Source organism: Lissotriton helveticus, chromosome 4_1 (genome assembly GCF_964261635.1).
Source record: "Lissotriton helveticus chromosome 4_1, aLisHel1.1, whole genome shotgun sequence".
NCBI classification, from domain to species: domain Eukaryota; kingdom Metazoa; phylum Chordata; class Amphibia; order Caudata; family Salamandridae; genus Lissotriton; species Lissotriton helveticus.
This window is the reverse complement of record NC_136063.1, coordinates 78,364,816-78,382,402: the sequence shown is the minus strand read 5'-3', so window position 1 is coordinate 78,382,402 and position 17,587 is coordinate 78,364,816. Positions and strand designations below refer to the sequence as shown.

At 45.2% G+C, this 17,587-nt stretch overlaps 1 protein-coding gene across 1 annotated transcript in view; it reads right to left on the bottom strand.

The window, feature by feature from the left end:
- Positions 1 to 17,587, bottom strand: part of LOC144827881 (uncharacterized) — a 247,038-nt gene that overhangs the window by 132,855 nt on the left and 96,596 nt on the right.

Genomic DNA, 17,587 nt, shown 5'->3' with positions numbered 1-17,587 from the left:
CGCGCCTTAACGGTGAGTTGGTCCTGCAGCCCTAGAAGTCTGTTGATCATGCTTTTGAAAACCGACGTGTAAATCAGAGTAACAATACAGATTTCTTTCCTTTGCTTTTCTTTTAACAAAAGCCTTTAATTCCGAAATAAGATCGGGGGAGCTGCTATGCGGGAGGGTGTCACCAGAGGAGCCTTAACACCAGCCTACTCTGCCACTCGAGCGGCCGCCATCTTTTGCCCATGTCCGGAGCAGTATTTCCACTGAAGATTTCCAGCCTACACTCCATGAGTGTTCCGTGGGCTGGTATTTCGTGATTCAGCTCGAGGTCCCTTCGCGATCCATGGTCCGTTGGCCTGTCCGTGTCTGTGAAGGTAACTTTGATTTTTCTTGGGCTTTCCTGGTTGCTCCAGATGTGCCCTGACTATCTATTGCTTGAAGAGTCCCCAGGACCTTGCTGGTCTACAACGTAGCTTGTTTCCTCTGCCCGGGTGGGTTGCAGTTGCCAATGCTTGTTGGTGTTCGATCAGGACACTGACCTCCCCCCCAGCACTCAACATCCTTCGCGGGACAGCTCACCTCTGGACTTTGGTAATCTTTGACGTCTCCTGGTCCCTGTGGCTGCAGAGTCAAGCATCCTATCTTCTCACCTGAAGCACCCGTTATCAGTGGGCATTCGTCTACTGAGCCCCTGGTCACCCTGAAGTGACCCAGACTCTGTCCCCTCTGCTTTCAGGTTCTTCTCATCTCGGATCCAGGCTTGGATTCCACCGGACATTTTTCATCTTCCCGGCAGCAGCACTTTCTCTCATCACGCCGTTGAAAACGACAAAGGTTCCCAACATCACTTGACCCCTATGCACCTGGCTCCTCTGGCATAGGTAACACGGGTATCTCGGTACTCTTAAGGGTGCTGGCCATAGAACCGTCTTGTTTCCAAAGGATTTGCTTATAGTCCTCTCCGAAGTGTCCTCAAACTCTAACATTCCTACTGAGACTTTCCCATAGGGTTCTACGGAGCTCGCGCCTGTGTTCTCACGCTGCACCCGTCCTCTGTGGGTCCCCTGTGTCACTACTTTGGGTGGTTCCTTGGGGTCCCAGCAATTCTATGTGCTCTAGGCACTGTGTCTAGTTAAGTCATTGTAGTTATACCACTTTCTTAGCATATGGTTCGGTCTCCCCTTTGAGCCTGCAGTGTATTGTGCTATTTACTGTCGTTCTAGTGATTTAATATTGTGTGCTTTGTGCTCTAATCTCATAAAGAGGTTAGTAGAGAGTGTTTAGTAATAAATACATATTATTTTATAGATCTCATGTATGGTTCTCCTTTTATTTGGTCATTCAGGAGGTTCTGATATGGTAAAACAAGCTGCTTTACATTCCTTCGAGACTTAGCCTGAAGGCTGCTCTCCATAGCTACCACTAGGATAGCTTTCTATAAAGGTTGTATTTAACCTAATCATCAATAAGGGCTGTTTGGACTGGTACAAGTGTCCACTTTAATTTGTGGACAGCATATACCAGGCCAACTTCTCACAATGGTGTGCAGCTGTTGGGATTCAAGCGTGCTATTGTTTTACCAGATAAATCTCAATGAGTGATTAACTGAAAAACACTAAAGGTACTAGGTACCTATTTATTTATTTATTTATTTATTTTAGAGTTTTATATAGCGCGAACTTGAACCGATTAGGTTATCAGAGCGCTTTACATAGCACCAGTTCCGTTACATGTTATCATAGTATTTTACATAGCATCAGTTACAAATACATAAAGAACACATTACTTTTTGTTCTAATGAATAGGGTATCTCTTCACACGCGGGAAGGTATACACCTGGCTTTGCTCCGACAGTCACACAGGCAACTAGTCGTTAAAGCTATATCTCTAAACACAGGGAAGGGATACACTAGGGTAGTTCTAGTGAATAGGGTATCTCTTCACACGAGGGAAGGTATACACCTGGCTATACTCCGACAGTCACACAGGCAACTAGTCAAAGTATTTTACATAGAATCAGTTACAAATACATAAAGAACACATTACTTTTTGTTCTAATGAATAGGGTATCTCTTCACACGAGGGAAGGTATACACCTGGCTTTGCTCCGACAGTCACACAGGCAACTAGTCGTTAAAGCTATATCTCTAAACACAGGGAAGGGATACACTAGGGTAGTTCTAGTGAGTAGGGTATCTCTTCACACGAGGGAAGGTATACACCTGGCTATACTCCGACAGTCACACAGGCAACTAGTCGTTAAAGCTATATCTCTAAACACAGGGAGGGGATACACTTGGATACAATCTACAAATCACATAGGATCCTAGTCATTAGAGTTATCTTCAATCTACACAGGAGGGATATGCCTGGGAATACTCTAAGGGTCACATAGGAGTGGTAGAGAATATAAAGGTCCACAGCACACACTAGTGATAAGAGTCAACTAAGTACACAAAGGAAGGGATATGACTGGTTAAACTCTAATAGACGCATAGGGGTGGTGTATGGTGCAGGGACTTCAGCGAATACCAAAGCTTAGCATTGTTACAATAGGTCAAAGATGCAATCACAGCATAGAGGAATGGTGGGTGGGATGCAAGGTATGGAGGGAAGGGCTAGAGTCCAGCGAGAACTGTCCGAAGAGCAGCAGCAAAGTGTCATTCAGGGTAGCACGCAGGTCGAGCAGTTCCGGAGGGAAGGTGGGAACCCAGGGGGGAGATGAAGAAGGAAGTCCAGGAGAGGAGGTGGAAGCCCAGGTGGGGGACGAGGTTGGAAGCTAGCCGCAGGTGCGTCGCTATCCTGGAGAGCCTGTGGTCATCCCGCTCGGTGGGCGCGAGAGTGCGCAGGGTGGTGGAGGTGTTGGTGTTTCCGACATCTGAACTTTTTACGTTTCCACGTCAAATGAAAAACATAATTTAGAGCCTGGAATGAACATTTATTGCCATTTTCAAGATTAATTGATTTCATTTCTTTCTTCTATTGGGCGCTGCTGCCTTGATGGTTTTTGCTTAAGATACAGAAAAATAAAAAAATGCGTGCCGGGTCTCAAACTTCGATTTAATTACAAGACCACCGCGAGTGAATCCCAGATCGTCGTCGGGGATAACCCAGAGCCGCAGGCACTTACCGGTGTGCCTATAAATCAAGATTAGAATAAGTAAGGTCTACTGAACTTGGAGTTGGATAGTCCAGGGTCTAGCACACCCTGTCTCCAACTCAAGAGAGATTGTTTCCACTAGGTTAGGTAGGTGCCTATACCACATAACACTAGTATGTCTTCTAGGCCAGAAGCCAGTGGGCCTCTGACAACTAGATATGACCATCTCTCATTTCAGGAATTCAGAAATATGTGTACATCTAGGAAAATGAGGACAGGGAGAAGTGCAAGCACCCAACATATCAAGGAGATGTTGCTCCAAGATGATCTCATAAAGACCACAGGGTCTGATGAGGCAGGCAAGTTGGGTGGGACAGGAGATGAGGCCAGAGCAGGAAGTGAACACTTCTTTGATCTGGACTCAAACCCTGACCGAGAGGATCAAGATGATTCTAACCTGGACAAACCCAACTCTTTCTTCAGGGGGGGAGAAGGCTCCAGTGGCCCTCTCTTTACTCCACCAGGGAGAGTGCACAGTTTACCTAGAAGATCAAGATCTCGTTCTCCGGAATCTAATAATTCAGGTACTACTGTAGGGACCTCTGCTTCTCATAGAAGGGAATCCTCTTATGAGAAGTGTCAATTACTTGAGTATGAGAGGACCGAACTCAGAATCAAGAGGGAACAATTGGCCTTAGACAGGGATCCCTAGAGCGCCAGAGAGCTTCCCGAAGGTTGGGGCTAGAACCCCCTGATGGCAGCAACAGTGTCCCTAGAGCTAGAGAATATACTCATGATCATAGGAACCTGAACAAGGTAGTCCCTCCCTATCAGAGTGGGGATGACATCCACAAATGGATAACTGCACTAGAGGAGGCCTGTAAAGTACATAGGGTCCCTTAAGAGCAGTGGGCAGCTATCAATACAAAACTCTGCTTTTATCGCTGACACCCAGGTTCTAGACCACAGCCAATTTTGTTTTAGAACCAATCATAGTACGGAAACGGCTCTGATAAAAACCACAGAAGACATCCGATCTTCATTAGATGGCGGTGGGTCAGCAGTTCTTATACTGCTGGACATATCCGCAGCATTTGATACTGTAGATCACACTCTTCTCGTGCAGCGCCTAAAAACAATAGGAACTGGAGGAGTCGCACTTTCCCTACTGACCTCCTTTCTATCAGATAGAACTCAATCTGTCCACCTGGGCAATTTTAAATCGACACCTTTTATACTGCCATGCGGGGTCCCGCAGGGTTCATCGTTAAGTCCCACACTTTTCAATATCTATGTGGCAGAATTGGTCCCACTAATTAGAAGTTTCAATCTGATTCCCACCTCCTATGCCGATGATACCCAACTGGTTATCTCCACAGTGGATAGGGACGTCAATCATTCTACAAAACTCCACGATTGTATGATCCAATTAAGTACCTGGATGAGTGATCAATGCCTGAAATTAAACTCAAGCAAGACGGAAGTGATCATGTTTGGGAATCTTTCCTCCATGGTCCCCTGAGTGGGGGCCGGATAATCTTGGCCCCCCTCCCACACCAGTGACCAAAGCCAAAAATGTGGGAGTTATCATTGATAAGTTGAGCCTAAAACCTCAAGTATCCAAGGGGGTGCCTTCGGCATATTTTATGATAAAAACCTTAAGGAAATATGTCCTTTTATTCCTAAAAAATCTAGAAAGACGGTTGCAACTTCACTAGTTCTACCTAAGCTGGATTTTTGCAATGGCCTATATATTAACATCCAATCCACTCTCCTTACAAAATTGCCAACAGTACAAAATGCCGCTGCAAGACTCGTACTGGATATACCTAATATCAGTCTGTTAGAACAGGGATTCAGGACCTTCACTGGCTGCCAGTCGACCAGAGGGTAAACTTTAAAGCACTGTTTATAGCCCACAAAGCACTCCATAAAGAAGGTCCTACATTTTTATGGGATCTTTTTAAATGGTATATCCCTAACAGGCCCCTGAGATCTGCAAACACCCATCTGATGCCTATGGTCAGAATAAGAAAGGTGAGCTGGGGAAGGAGGAGCTTCAGCTACAATACTTCAAAGGAATGGAACTCTCTCCCACTATACCTGAGGAAAATGTCTCCTCTCCTTGAGTTTAGAATGCAACTGAAGACATGGCTTTTCTAGAATTATCGGTCTGAAAAACAGTATGGAGTACCGGAAGCACCAAGACACCCAGGGGTATACGCGCGCTGTACAAATTACAATAACATAACATCTTGTGGCTCTCCTTTGCTGACAAAGGTAGAGATAAGCTCCTCATTGTACGAGAAGAGTGTGGTAAATAAATAAATAATACCCTATTTTTGACTAGACATATATCATAACAGATAGCTCAATAAATAAGAGTCAAGATTCGAGGTAGTAGGAGTTTTTGCAGGTTTAATACAGCATAAGGACAGGAACAGGACAACCTGCATAGGAATAGGATGACAGGGCCCAGCAGCTGCTGGGGCTGGGTCTGGGATGAGCGCGCTGGCTTTTAATAACAATACATGAGCATATATACATAACGCAAACACATAGCATTACATTGCAGTAGGCGTAGCAGTGGGTGGAGCAGAAGGCGTGACGCGTAGCAGTCGCGAAAGATAAGAGTAAAAAGAAGGTGTAACTCAGACATGTGATGCAAACGTAACAGAATATGTCATGAATGGGCGGAAACATAGGAGGGGGCTACCTAAGGAGCCGGGGCCTCTAACCTGGTGGTGCGCGCAAACTGGTAATGACGTGTTACGAGGAGAAGCTGGGGGCTATGAACTCTGTGCTAGGAGCAGAGACTAAAGTCTGGAGGGTCGGAGCGACATGTACCTAAACCCTATCTAGTATCTGATGTTTAGGGAACATGTTGATATAAACTAGAAGTCATGAGGGGAAAAGCTAACTGACTCTAAGACTGGAGCATGCATTTATTCTACATATAGTGCGTGATGAAGAATATTAAATGACCATTAAATACAGTATTTCTCTTAACATGGAGCCGCATAGGCTAGACAATGACGGAAACTATTGATGTAGTTCAGTAGCTTAGGAATGCAGAGAAGGAGGACTAAACTGATAACTGGAATCATAACATAGTCTTGGCAGACTCAGAGGCAGAGCCAAGCTGCACCGGGCACTGCGAGGCAGGAAGTAAGTGGAAGGTCGAGGATACAGGTGGGGGCTGGATCGCTCCTCAGCAAGGGTTCAGGAGACAGGAGCTGAATCTGATGTCCGGGCCCTGTTGAGGCCTGGAAACGGGGACTTTATAATGAAATAACGTGCACACTGAGAAACGCGGCAACGTAGCTTTACATAGGCCTGATATTCGTAGTATTCACGAGGACTGGAAACTGGCATACTAGAGGAGGACACAACTATAATTGCGTCTTGAATCGGACATGGGGAATAACATATGCATATTGGTCATGCACACATAACATATGATGGATGACACGTAGAGACACAGAACATGGCAAAATTTACTTTTCCACATTCCCTCCTTGTCACTACGTTTCCATCAGGAAACATCAATATTCATGATACCATCTATCATTTCATACAGTACCATTTGTTCATCTCGAATTGTCTTGGAACGGGATTTAGAACGGGGCTTGGGACTAGGAATACAAGAGGTAGCACACATGCCGCAAATCGCAGGGCCACATTGTATACAGAGGCAGCAGCTGAATATGATCGCTACTGCGATACCTAGAAAGGACAGGACTTTCCATCCCCAGGCGGAAATTATATTCCAGAACCAACCGGACCATGTCCAGGTGCCTGGATCCTGGTGTAATAGATGGGCAATTTTATGAAGTCTGGTTATAGCTGAATAAACAGACGGCGCGTTATTTGGAATGAAAATGCAACAACTGGATCCGATGACTCTACAGGCCCCGCCCCTATCGGCCAGTATGACGTCAAGGACGAGACGATTCTGGAGCACAACAATTCTCATAAAGGATTGCTCTTCGGTTAAGTTACCTAGAGCGGAGGCAGTCTCATCTACTACAGCTTCAAGGGTTCTTGTTAACCTACGGATTAGCTTACTGTTTACAACTGTACCTAAATAAGGGAACACACCTTTATCAATATCAATGAATTGCTCTGCAGCAGTTTCAGTATAATCGACAATCGGGAGGTTTCTCTTGTGTCTAGTATGTACTAGGAAGGAATTCCTATGGTAGTCAGGTGGGGCTAGGAAAACAGGTGGCAGTAGGAAGGCAATGTAACAGGTTCCCTCCCAATCGAGGGGCAGACGAACATATGCGGTTTGACCACAAACAAAATAAGAATGACGTGAAGCTTTAAAAATAGATTTCCCACTGTCACTATACTGGATAATAGTAGTACAATCACTATGTCCTACGTGTACAGAACCATAATTACGGACACATAATTCGCCTTTGACTGGTAATACTGAAATAGCAGGTGAGTCTGGAGTAGTATCAGACTGAACATTCAGGACCATGAAATTCGAAGAATAGTTACCTAAATTATACACTTCATTTTCTAGATCTAAACCTGTTCTGTGGGGGAAACCTTGCTTGTCTGGGAAACATGTGCTGTTAAGAAAAGACATATCTGTTAAGGATGACGTTAACGTGGACCATGCTCCACACGAACCATTATGTGAAAAAGGATAAGGAAAAAGTGGCAGAACTCCCTTTGACGTCTGGAAAGGGGGGAGTCGACCACACACCCAACAATTAGTGGCATTGCTGGCCTGGTGTGAGTAATGTAACATGCGGATAAATGTATTGTTACGCATAGCGAGGCGGTATGAATATTCGTGAGGAGGCAGATCACTAAACGTGTGCTCTACTGTAACATTAGAAGGCTTATTTACATGAGGAACTGGAAAACACAGGAAAAATGCGTAACTAGTGCAGGAAATCAAAAGGCTGAGAAATAATATGAAACTTAGAAAAACGATACATCGGATTGAGTTTTGACTAACTCTCTCACTATGGGGGTCTATTTTATACATGTCAGAAACAGTCTAACCGTTTCACCTAGGGGAGGACTTAGACAATCAAACTGGCTGACTTATTTTACTAGACCTTAATTTCTGTTTATACTCCTGTTGCGGAGTTTTCTCTAACAGGGGAGGGGTTGTGTCAATGTCATTTGCGGGACAGTCCTTAGAAACAATGTTTTGACAAGTCTTGATATCCTGGGAAATGTTCTTAGAGACCGGTTTCAATCCGTAGAATTTCTTGACGTGCGAAAGGTGCACCCAGCCGCGGCGTCCTTCCAATTTCACAGCTGTACGGGTGGTGAGGAGGACCTGACGGGGCTCCTTCCAACGTGGCTCCAGCGGACTTGATCTGTCGAAGTTACGTACGAGCACCATCGAACCTGGAACGATTTCATGCGGTGCCACCTCGGTATTGTCTGGAAATGTGGCGGCAACCTGTGAACGACATGAGTTGAGGGCAGACATCAAGGAAGCTAGGTAATCTGTCAGCATATTACATGAAACATCAGTAATACTTCGGGGTCTAGGAGTACCCCACATGTTAGGGGGGCGGCCGAATACGACCTCATACGGGGACAGATCTGATCTGGAATGTGCGACCATGCGCATATAAAACAAAGCGACTGGCAGAGCTACTAGCCAGTCCACACCCTTATCTTTACATATTTTGGCAATTCGAATTTTCAGAGTCTGATTATGTCTCTCGACTAGACCGGCTGCTTCAGGATGGCGTACACAATGAAACTTCCACTGGTACCCTAACAACAGGGAAACGTGCTTCATCAACTCAGATGAGAATGGCTGACCGTTATCAGAATATACGACTCTAGGGAGTCCATATCGAGGGAAAAACTCACGAACCAACTGCTTGGCAGTGGTCGCGGCTGTGTAATCTGGGACTGGATATGCTTCTGTCCATCTGGACAAAGCGCATACAACTACAAGGACATACTTGAAACCTCGACATCGCTCCATCTGAATATAATCCATCTGGAGGACCTCAAAAGGGTGGTCAGGAGGCTGGAAACCACCTTGTTCCACCGGGACACTTTTACCTGGATTAAACTGACAACATATCATACAGGTACGGACTTTCTGCTTGGCTGCAGCTCGTAAATGCTTGTTGAACCAAATGTTCTGGATACTGTCTAACATAGCTTTTTCTCCTAAATGTGCTGGACTATGTGCGGTATTAATGATGACTTGAACCATAGAGTCGGGGAGAAACCATGCGGTCCTACCCTTCGTCACCCATCCTTGATCTGTCTGGACCCCTCCTTGTTCAGACCACTTCTTGGTTTCATCGGGAGTAGCATGTAACTGGATATCTATGACATCTTGAGTAGGGTCCTTAACTGTCATACATGTAGTCAGATCTGGAGTGTGTGTCATGTTAACTGGACTGTCTAGAGTCTGTGCTGTAAGCTTGGCTGTGCGATCTGCTAGATCATTACCTTGAGAAATAATGTCAGTGACTTTCGTATGTGCTTTGCATTTCATGATAGCGATAGATGTCGGTAAATGTATTGCATCTAACAGAGCTTGGATAAGGAAACCATGCTGAATCTTGGTTCCATGAGAAGTCATGAAACCTCTCTCCTGCCAGAGCACTCCAAAGTCGTGTACAACTCCAAATGCGTAACGTGAATCTGTGTAAACATTAACTTTCAGGTTCTTGGCGTGTATACAGGCTTGTGTCAGAGCAACTAGCTCTGCTGCTTGAGCGGACAGGGTATCAATACGGTGTGTTTCAATAACTTCGGTGTCAGTAGTCACTGCATACGCGGCGACTAGTTCTCCTGTACTAGTTCTCATACATGAACCATCCACATAAAGTGTCAGGTCAGGATCTGGTAACGGAATGTCTGTCAGGTCTTGTCTTGGCTTTGTCGTAATGTTGACTACTTCCACACAGTCGTGTGCGGCAGGATTTGAACTAACTGATGGTAACAGTGTAGCAGGATTCAGGATGTTGCAGCGTCTAATATCTATGTGTGGCTGGAACAGTGTCAATTCATAACCTGTTAAACGTGCAATTGTCAAGTGCTGTGTTTGTGTTCGGTTTAAAAGAACTTCCACGGAGTGTGGGACTTGTACTGTCAAGGTATGTCCTAAGACTATGGAATCACTTTGTCTGATAGCTAGTGCTGTGGCTGCAACTGACTTGAGGCACGCAGGCAGAGCCTGGGCTACAGGATCTAGTGTGCTCGAAAAATAAGCACAGGGCTTGTATTGTCCTGCTTGATCTTGTGTAAGAACAGATAATGCTGTACCTTCACGTTCAGTAACGAAAAGTGTAAAAGGCTTACTGTAGTTCGGTGTAGCTAGAACTGGAGCTTGGCATAAAGCTTTCTTTAACTCGTTGAAACTAAGTGTATGTTCAGATGTCCAAGGGAGAACAGTCGTTACGGCTGCCTCCTGTGTCGTCAACTGTATCAGTGGCTTGGCTAGAAATGCATACTGAGGAATCCATTGTCTACAATAAGAAGTAAGGCCGATAAAGGCACGTACCTCCTTCTGGGTCCTGGGCTGAGGAAGACTCACTATTAACTGGATACGGTCTGGTGTCAACTGCCTACCCCTCTTGGACAGTAAGTGTCCTAAGTAGACCACTTGCTGGACACAGAATTGAAGCTTCGAAGGGGACACCTTGTGCCCCATCTCGGCTAGAAAATACAGAACCGTCAGGGATGCTCGCTCGCAAGCACGTTCAGAACGGGCTGTGATCAGTAGATCATCGACATACTGGAGCAGGGCAGTGTCAGTTGGCATGTGAATATTATCTAGTTGTCTCTTAAGTGCTTGACTGTAAATACTAGGGCTTTCTGTGAAACCTTGAGGAGCTCGTGTAAACATATAGCTCCTTCCATTTAAACAAAATCCGAAAAGAAACTGGCTGTCTGGATGGATGGGAACACTAAAAAATGCGTTCTTGAGGTCTATGACAGTGAAGAACGTGGCTTCGGAATCAATAGCAGTTAACAGGGAAGAGATATCTGGGACAACTGGGTACTGCGGAATAATACATTTATTAAGTTCCCGTAAATCAATCACTAATCGATATACTGGTGGTGCATTTGGATCAGTACGTTTCATGACTGGAATGATCGGAGAGTTACATACATTGGAGTCAGTTTCTACAACTACTCCTTGAGCCATGAGCTCGTCTATAATTTTGGATAAGGCTGCTACAGCCTCAGGTGGCAATCTATACTGCCTGATTCGTGGTAACACTACACCTGATTTGAGAGTCACACGATGGGGTGTGATTTGCATATAACCTACATCAGTTGGACCTTGCGCCCATAAATGCTGCGGAACTTTAGACAGTCTAGAATCAAAATCTCGTAATACATAGTGACCCTTAAAGTCACGTAGGAACAGACGTATTCCCTCTGGGGAACAACATATAACTGCACCTAACTCTTTCAGTGTTTTAATGCCTAATAGATTTTCTGGACATGACTTAGTAAGTAACAGATCAGTAGTGCGGGACAATGGACCTACTTCTAGAGTGACTGGCTTTGAAATCTCATTAACGATAGGCTTTCCTGAAAATCCAAGGGAAACATTTCTTGAGCCTGAGAGCGGAGCCCCTGGAACTTCGGCATGACTAATTGTGGTCCTACTTGCCCCTGTATCAATCAAAAACTTTCTGTCTTTCCCTAATACTTGACTGTGAACATAGGGACCTTCTTGATCTACAGGTATCTCGATGAGAGGCAAGCCTACCTCCCTCTCTAGGCTGTTTCATGAATATGGCTGGTACTCTGGATACTCAGACTGTGCATACTGGTACATCTGCGATGTAACATGCTGTGTTGCAGCAATAGGCTGCGGTGCTGTAACTGTCTGTGGTGCATTCTGTGGCTGAAGAGTCTGTGAAACTTGTTCCTGTCTAGGCGGACGTGGTCTTTCTTTAGTCTTACCAGTAGCTATGTTGTGTTTCAGAACTGCACACTCATTTATAAAATGACCTGGCTGTTTACAATAATTGCAGTTCCCTTTAACGGGAGCTGCAGGATGACTGACTTGATTCGGACCCCTCTTCTGACTGTCTTGAGGAACAGATTGTGCAACTAGTACTTTCATTTTCGTGTCTTTCATACGTTTTCTCTCGTGTTCTTGTTCTTCCCTGATTCTATTCTGGTGATACTGAAGCATCTGGAGCATCTGGGACGGAGTATTTGCTTGCCAGGTGCTTTCGACTTTCAAAACTCGGTTTTTAACTTGTGGGCTTGAATTCTCGACTAATTTAGTAACAAAAAGGTGAGGGTATGACTCACTACTTGTCTTGAGACCACTGTTGATACTAAAGCACTTTTCAAACCTAGAATAAAAATCACTAATATCTTCATCTTGTTTCTGTTTACAGGCTGAGATTGCATCCCAGTCTTCTTTTCTCGTTGTTAATAATCTGGGTAAAACTTGAATTAATAATTCTGGTAATTCTTTACATTTCTCTCCAAGACCAGTACCTGGTACACGTATCTTATCTTCTGCTTCTAGGACTGCCCAATCTATCTTTTTCTCTCCCACCTCCCATTCTTTTTCCTTTAGCTTTTCATACACCCCTGCGGGCAGCAGAACCTTTAACATTTTAATGATATCTGGGTATGTGTATTCTCCCATACGGAGCATGTCTTTTAATTCTCTATGGAACCCTGCTGGATCTTTGTCATGACAGGGAATTAATTTCTTCATTTCGAGGAGTTCCATCTTTGTGATCGGAGTGTATACAAACACTCGCTGCATTTCGCCACCCGCTCCTCTGACTGGGTGGACTTCTCGTAACGGATTCTGTCTGTCTATGTAGAATGATTTACTTTCTGGGGGTGAGACATGAACAAAATGCGGGTTCAAGAATGTTCTATATTTGTGGCGCTGTTCTAGAATGACATTAATTAAATCGGTACCTAGACCTCTCCATTTGTACTGGAGTAACTCGTTCAGGATATCATGTAACGGGCCTGGATCAGAATGTTGACCCTCATACAGAGTAATGAGGTGCTGAATCATATACATACCCACCAGTCGCTGCTCGGCTGGGGGCATTTTCAGAAACATTTGTGCCACTATTTCGTCTGGAAAAGTGGTAGAATCAGTAATCCATCTGACTGCTGATCGGACTAGTTCCTGTTCATGCATAGTACTTAACTCACTATAACCGATTCGTGATTTCAGAATGTGATCGGTAGCTTGAAATACTTGTTCTAGGGAACCTTGTTCTGGTGCTGAATGATGGAAAGTAGACTTGTGTTCTAGACGTAAATGGCGATCTGGAAATCTAGATTTTCCTACATACGCTATTCTGGCGGTATTCTCGTCGTCTTCCTCTTCGGGATCAGAGGTACTTTCTTTCTCGCTTACTTGTGCGGCTTTACGCTGTTCGTGTATCTTTATTATCTCTCTACGGATTTTCTTGTACATACTTTCCATGGCACCAATGGTATTGTGCTTTCCTTCGGCTATATTATCACTCCACTTTGTCAGAGTTTTCATTTCTTCCGGGTCTTTAGACGGGTAATCCTGTTCTCTTATTAGACAGTTAATTAAGAACTTTAATATCATGCGCTGAATCTCGGCTTTCCTTTGAGACATGGCATCACTAATACTTTGTGGGTCATCCCCTGTACGGATGAAACGATATATCCTGTCTAGATCTTCTTTCATATTCGGCAGGGTGACTAGATACTCGGTCACTCTCCTTACGCGTACGGAATATAAAACCATATTAAACTCGCCTGGAACTGGGTCATAGACACATTCGCCAAGGGTTTGCCTGATCTCTGCAACAGACTTATTACTTTTAGGAGTACGCTGTGATGCTTGAGCATGTAATTCGAGTGCTGATAAACGCTTGTATGGCGGCGGAGTTTGAGGAAGACCTCCTCCTGCGGCCCCTAAACTGGAATCATCAACTGATGCTTTTCGTCCTGGCAGGGTGGGTAATTGTAACGTGGGCTGGACTTGTATGGCGGGCTGACCCGGGGGGGCTGTTAAGGGCACCCCGGTGTCTGGAGGAGCAGGAATTACCTGATTTACAGGGACTGGCGGAGCGCGAACAGGATTTGCATATTCGGGGACTGTGTCGTCCAGATAGGACGAAATAAAAATATCAGCTGCGGTCGGTTTGTGACGTAGCTTGGTCGGAACTAACGGTGGCGGGAAATTACTGGATGCCTCTGGGGTCGCTTTTGGCAAGCCCTCAGCAAGAAGAGGATACATACCCTTAATGAGGGCATTCCTCTGTCTGTCTGATTGCTCAGTTCTAACTCGTTCACCTATCTCGATTAATTCTCTTTCTTGGGCTCGTTCTTGGGATTCTCTACTTAGTTCTGTCTTTCTGATTTCTTTTTCGGTTCTTTTATGAGCTTCTTTACGCCATAACTCGATGGCGTCCTTCTGTGATTGTCTGGCTTTCTTTTTCCATAATGCTTCTTCTACTCGCATGATGCATTCGGCATCCCATGTACCCGATACGGGCCATCTATACTTTTCTTCTAACTGTTTGGTATACTCTACCCATAAATCTAGATACAATATGGCGCTTATGCCATGCTTCTGATACATAAAGTGACCTGGACTGTCCCTGGGCGGGACGGGAACTGCTGCTTCCAGCAGACCCTTTCTAGTTTTTAACTGACGTAATTTTGAGAAGAGCGGCATGACTGGACTATAATCTGGACATAATACAATACACAATGAAAACACGAAAATCACGTCGCACTCATACCACAACATTAAAATACATGAAGAACATTATGAATAACAGTTCGACCAGAATACCACCTGAAAATACTTGAAATTTCTCGAGAACAGAACTGACTAGAACAGAAACTAGATGCACTGCTGAAACAGTACGAAACTTACCGGTCTCTTAAAGAGACACGTCAGGACCCGCATCCACCGGAGTGAACACTTCGTTTGTGGGACTGTGTACCACCAACCCACAGACCAGAGTCAATTAAATTGACCCTGTCTAGATACCACCCCAGTAACGGTACTCACCGGGCAGCAAGAACGGAAGGCCTCGGACTGGACTGGACTGCTACGACGACGAACTTCGGACTTCGGACTTCAGTTACGGGTGGACCTCCGGATACCTCGGACCTTGGACTCTTGGCTTGGGCTCTGGTCGGGACTCGCCGCGTTCCTCCACCGTCTCGTCTGGATGCTGGACCGCCTCCTCCGTCTCCTCCGTGGGCCTGAGGGATACTTGAGCAGAAATATCTGCCACTGCGCAGAAGAGTTCCGTCACGACTGCAGAGGGTCAGGGGGTCGGCGTGGCTTCACCGACGCGTGGGGAAAGGGCAAGTCCCTGTTCGGGCGCCATTATGTGGTAAATAAATAAATAATACCCTATTTTTGACTAGACATATATCATAACAGATAGCTCAATAAATAAGAGTCAAGATTCGAGGTAGTAGGAGTTTTTGCAGGTTTAATACAGCATAAGGACAGGAACAGGACAACCTGCATAGGAATAGGATGACAGGGCCCAGCAGCTGCTGGGGCTGGGTCTGGGATGAGCGCGCTGGCTTTTAATAACAATACATGAGCATATATACATAACGCAAACACATAGCATTACATTGCAGTAGGCGTAGCAGTGGGTGGAGCAGAAGGCGTGACGCGTAGCAGTCGCGAAAGATAAGAGTAAAAAGAAGGTGTAACTCAGACATGTGATGCAAACGTAACAGAATATGTCATGAATGGGCGGAAACATAGGAGGGGGCTACCTAAGGAGCCGGGGCCTCTAACCTGGTGGTGCGCGCAAACTGGTAATGACGTGTTACGAGGAGAAGCTGGGGGCTATGAACTCTGTGCTAGGAGCAGAGACTAAAGTCTGGAGGGTCGGAGCGACATGTACCTAAACCCTATCTAGTATCTGATGTTTAGGGAACATGTTGATATAAACTAGAAGTCATGAGGGGAAAAGCTAACTGACTCTAAGACTGGAGCATGCATTTATTCTACATATAGTGCGTGATGAAGAATATTAAATGACCATTAAATACAGTATTTCTCTTAACATGGAGCCGCATAGGCTAGACAATGACGGAAACTATTGATGTAGTTCAGTAGCTTAGGAATGCAGAGAAGGAGGACTAAACTGATAACTGGAATCATAACATAGTCTTGGCAGACTCAGAGGCAGAGCCAAGCTGCACCGGGCACTGCGAGGCAGGAAGTAAGTGGAAGGTCGAGGATACAGGTGGGGGCTGGATCGCTCCTCAGCAAGGGTTCAGGAGACAGGAGCTGAATCTGATGTCCGGGCCCTGTTGAGGCCTGGAAACGGGGACTTTATAATGAAATAACGTGCACACTGAGAAACGCGGCAACGTAGCTTTACATAGGCCTGATATTCGTAGTATTCACGAGGACTGGAAACTGGCATACTAGAGGAGGACACAACTATAATTGCGTCTTGAATCGGACATGGGGAATAACATATGCATATTGGTCATGCACACATAACATATGATGGATGACACGTAGAGACACAGAACATGGCAAAATTTACTTTTCCACAAGAGGATGCTGATAATTACAAAGTCTTGAAAAGTGCTCTCATTGATGGGTTTGGCTTAACCACTGAACAATACAGGATTAAGTTCAGAGACACCCAGAAGGCACCCACTCAGGACTGGGTTGACTTTGTAGATTGTGCTCCTAACACTCTTGAAGGCTGGTTACTTGGCAGTAAAGTGTGTGATTTTAAAGGATTGTGCAATTTAATTATGAGGGAGCAGATCCTTAATAATTGTCAAAATCAGTTGTTGCATCAGTACCTGGTGGACTCTGATCTGACTTCTCCCCAAGAATTGGGATAGAAAGCAGACAAATGGGTCAGAACCAGGGTGAGGCAGAAAGTTCAGAACCAAGGTGGAGACTCTAAGAAGCAAGATTCTAAAACCTCAGATAAGGGTGGGGAGAAGGGTAAAGACCAGAAGTCTTCTCAAGAGCCCCAAAAATCTGCATCGGGGAGAGTCACAATCAAACAAGAATAAAGGCAAAAATAAACCATGGTGTCATATCTGTAAACAGAAGACCCATTGGACAAATGATTGTTCAAAGTCTAAGGAATCTACTCCAGCCACTACTGTCCCTAAGGCAACAGCTCCCCCTAGTTCAGCTGAAAGTGGTGGTACACAGAATAAGGGTGTAGTAGGGTTAACCCTGGGATCTGAGGTGGACTCATGCCTAGTCAGAGTTCTAACTCAGGCTGTGTTGGTCTATGATGGAGGCATGGATAGTGCCTCCTTATTTGTCAGTCCCCGTAATCTGGGCAAATACAGACCGCAGCCTTTGATCAATGGTAAGGAGACCTTGGCATTCAGGGACACAGGTGCAAGGGTCACAATGGTGACAACAGATCTTGTGGCCCCTGAGCAAATCATACTTAGTGAGATGTACTGTTAGAAACTGTATTTTTGGTAGGCTAGGGCGTGGCCCAAAGCCAGGTAAAAACCACCACTCTAGTCAGGATAAGGGAG